We start from the raw sequence: 4,383 nt of genomic DNA, 5'->3' as shown, positions 1-4,383 counted from the left end.
TTGTTGCCCTCCCTCCCACCTCCCAGCCGACCCCTCCTCCCCCCTTCCCTCTTATGGCGGCCAAAGGCAAGCCCGTCTGCGCCCGTCCGCGCCTGGTCCGCACCCAGCGCCAGAACCCCTGGCCCCCACCGCACTCAAAACCCCCATCTTAGATACAACGCTGCCTCCCTCAACGCACTCAACCCCGGGCGAACAGCCACCTGCTACCAAGCCAGCCCCAAACGCACTCATGGACCCTTCGCCTGTCAAGCCTGCAAGTATACCTTCCACCGAGCCTGCAGTACTTCCACCGGCCCATGCACCAACAACCACCTCAAGTGCATCCTCCTCAACACACGCTCCGTCCACAAGCACGCCATCAAATTATGGCACCTCCTGGACACAACAGCACCTGATGTTGCCTTCATCACAGAAACCTGGATGAACGCCTCCTCGGCTCCTGACATCGCCTTAGCCATCCCCGACGGCTACAAGATCGCCCGGAAAGACTGCACCAACCAAATCGGGGAGGAATCGCCATCATCTACAAGAACTCCATCAAGACACCCCCCTCGCCGCCGAACACATGCACTTCCAGATCCACACCGACCCCAGAACCACCCTCAGAGGTACTCTCGTCTACAGGCCCACTGGCCCATGCGCCCAATTCAGCGAATCCATCACTGACTTCATCACCCCGCATGCCCTAGCCTCGCCAGACTACATCCTCCTCGGGGACCTGAACTTCCACCTGGAGAAGAACAATGACACCAACACCGCCACCCTGCTCGACAACCTCGACAACCTCGGACTCAAGCAACTGGTGAACACCCCCACCCACACCGCTGGCCACACGCTCGACCCCATCTTTTCCGCCAGCAACCACATATCCTTCAGCCACTCCTCTGAGCTACACTGGACCGACCACAGATGTGTCCACTTCACCTTCAAACGTGAGACCCACCACCTTCGCACACAACAAATCCCCGCAGACCCTGGAACAAAATCTCCACAGAGCAGCTACTCTCAACTCTAAACCATAACCAACCAGCCATCACCACCGACACCAACAACACAGCCCTCAGCCTCACACAGTGGATCACCAACTGTGCCGACAACCTCGCCCCTCTCAGAAGCCACCCAAGAGAGACCAACATCAGGAAACCCCCGTGGTTCACGGACGCCCTCAAAGAATCCAAGAAATCCTACCGTACCCTCAAAAAAACCTGGCGCAAAGAACACACCAGAGAAAACATGTCAGCCCTCAAGATCGCCACCCGTGAACACCACCAGCTGATCCGCTCCACCAAAAGGGCATCTTTCAAAGAGAGACTTGACAACAACACCCACAACAGCAAAGAACTCTTCAACATCGTCAAAGATCTCTCCAATCCTAACATCAGCTCCAACACCATCACGCCCTCACAAGAACTCTGCAACTCCCTCGCTACTTTCTTCCATCGAAAGATCACCGACCTACACAACAGCTTCGGACCCCAGACCCCGCCGCCCACCACTGAACCAACAGCCCCAGCCACTACCCTCAACACCTGGACCCCCATCAGCTCCGAAGAGACCAGAATCACCATGAACACCATCCACTCTGGCTCCCCCTCGGACCCGCGCCCCCATCACATCTTCAACAAAGCCGACGCCATCATTGCCCCCTATCTCCAGAGCCTCATCAACAGCTCGTTCGCATCTGCCACCTTCCCCGAGAGCTGGAAACACGCGGAAGTCAACGCTCTCCTGAAAAAACCCACGGCTGACCCCAACGACCTGAAGAACTTCCGCCCCATCTCTCTTTCCCCCTTCCCGGCCAAGGTCATCGAGAAGGCCGTCAACAAGCAACTAACCAACTTCCTTGAAGATAACAACCTGCTCGACCCCTCCCAATCAGGTTTTCGTGCCAACCACAGCATGGAAACCGCCCTCATCGCAGTCACCAGAACTCTGATGGACAACGGAGAAACAAACGCCCTCATCCTCCTGGACCTCTCGGCTGCCTTCGACACCATTTTCCACCGCACCCTAATAACCTGCATCCGCTCCACTGGAATCCAAGGACAGGCCCTGGACTGGATCATCTTGTTCCTCTCTGACCGAACCCAAAGAGTCTACCTCCCGCCTTTCCGCTCAGAACCCACTGAGATCATCTGCGGCGTTCCACAAGGCTCTTCGCTCAGCCCTACCCTCTTCAATATCTACATGAGCCCCCTCGCCAACATCGCTCGCAAACACAACATCAACATCATCTCCTACGCCGACGACACCCAGCTGATACTCTCCCTCACCAAAGACCCAGCCACCGCCAAAGCCAACCTGCAGGATGGAATGAAAGACGTCGCAGAATGGATGAAGCTCAGCCACCTGAAGCTGAACTCAGACAAGACGGAGGTCCTCATCCTCGGACACTCCCTGTCCGCCTGGAACGACTCTTGGTGGTCCACGGCCCTGGGCACCGCACCAACCCCTTCAGACCACGCACGCAACCTCAGATTCATCCTGGACCCCCTCCTCACCATGACCAAGCAAGTCAACGCCGTCTCGTCTTCTTGCTTCCACACCCTTCGCATGCTCCGAAAAATCTTCCGCTGGATCCCCGCCGAAACTAGAAAAACTGTTACCCACACCCTCGTCACAAGCCGCCTGGACTATGGAAACACCCTATACGCAGGAACAACCGAAAAGCTACAGAAACGTCTTCAGCGCATACAGAACGCCTCCGCATGTCTCATCCTCGACATACCGCGCCACATCCACATATCCGCCCACCTGAAACACCTGCACTGGCTCCCCGTCAACAAAAGGATCAGCTTCAGGCTCCTCACCCACGCACACAAAGCCCTCCACAAAAAGGGGCCCGAATACCTCAACAGACGCCTCTCGTTCTACACGCCCACCCGTCAGCTTCGCTCAGCCAGCCTTGCTCTCGCCACCGTCCCTCATATCCGCAGAACCACCGCTGGAGGTAAATCCTTCTCCTACCTGGCAGCAAAGACATGGAACTCCCTTCCCTTTCACCTAAGAACTACCCAGGACCACCTCGCCTTCAGGAGGCGCCTCAAGACTTGGCTCTTTGAGCAGCAGTAACACCCCCTCCCCCCAGCGCCTTGAGACCCTCACGGGTGAGTAGCGCGCTCTATAAATGCCTTGATTGACTGATTGATTGAAAGTTTGCATGATTACAGTTGTCTGCTTGTCACACTCTTGGCAATTTTGTTTCTGTGATAAAAAATATGGAGGCTCGTGTGAAATGTTTGCGATTTTTAACAAGGAAAAAAACATTTCATAATTCCTGACCCCAATAACCCTTGATCAGAAAAACTAGCTCGGCCTCTTATAGATATTTGCATGCTAGAAAATAGAGCAAAAAAAATACCCAGATGGTAATGTGAGAACTTATCCGAGCTGGCTTTAACATTAACACAGACAACGGTATCTGCAGTGATACTGGACTAAATGTAGACTCAAAGAAGACAAGGGGACAGATATATCAAAATACAGTACAAAAGTCCTCACAAATTTCACACTGATCTTTTACTACCTGTATCTGATTTTGTCATGTGACCCATGTACTAATAGGACCCACTGCAAAATCTACGAGATGACTGATGAACTATGAATATTATTTGCACTAGTCCCGGTTTGGCACCTCTGCCCCCACACCAATCTTGGCATCAAACGGAGAGATAGTGACCTACAATTATTAACATGTCACCTTCCGCATAGCTGCATTATCAAATGTGAAAGTTTTATTTTTTGAAGCAGCCCATGTCTCTTGAAGGAAACGGTACTGCATTAAAAAGTTACCCTTTTTGGTGTTTATGTATGTACTGCAATTCCAGATGCTAAACCTTCCCTTTTGCTGTTTAATTCGCACATCTTACAGCATAACACTAACACCTTGGCCAATGCGCTGTTAGTGCTATTTATTTTAGGTACCTGCTCCTGGTTTTGTAATTCTATTACCAGCTATTTCCCTAGAAGCTGACTGGGAAACATCTTCAAGCATGCACCATCCTCTGAGTGCGTGAATACTTGAAGTAACTCATGAGTCTGCACACCACTGCCACCCATCTGCCAATCTTTTCTGGTTCACTTCATAACCTGTACTTGGACTATTTTCACTGAATATGAATATGCCAATCACAGAAAATACCTTTCTCAGAGTGTCTAAGGGGCCATGATGCGTTTAAAGCTAATCAAAATTCACCAGCTTGCGTCCAAGAAGTGGACAGTGCCTAGAAGCATACGTCAAAGCTATCATGTATGGTATAAGTCCTTGCCACTCCCACAAGACCTCTCCTGCCTTTATATTATGAGGATGCAGAGCACCTCAGCATTACGGGCGCCTGATGTCCCAGGCCTTACCTCCAGGTGTGATGTACACGTGCTCGAGCT

General features: G+C 52.3%; 1 protein-coding gene across 2 annotated transcripts in view; it reads right to left on the bottom strand.

The window, feature by feature from the left end:
* GPR174 (G protein-coupled receptor 174) overlaps positions 1 to 4,383 on the bottom strand; it is a 178,922-nt gene that overhangs the window by 120,224 nt on the left and 54,315 nt on the right. The gene's annotated exons all lie outside the window — the stretch shown is intronic.

The sequence above is a fragment of the Pleurodeles waltl genome, chromosome 2_1 (genome assembly GCF_031143425.1).
Source record: "Pleurodeles waltl isolate 20211129_DDA chromosome 2_1, aPleWal1.hap1.20221129, whole genome shotgun sequence".
Taxonomy (NCBI): Eukaryota; Metazoa; Chordata; class Amphibia; order Caudata; family Salamandridae; genus Pleurodeles; species Pleurodeles waltl.
This window is presented reverse-complemented; position numbering and strand designations above follow the sequence as displayed.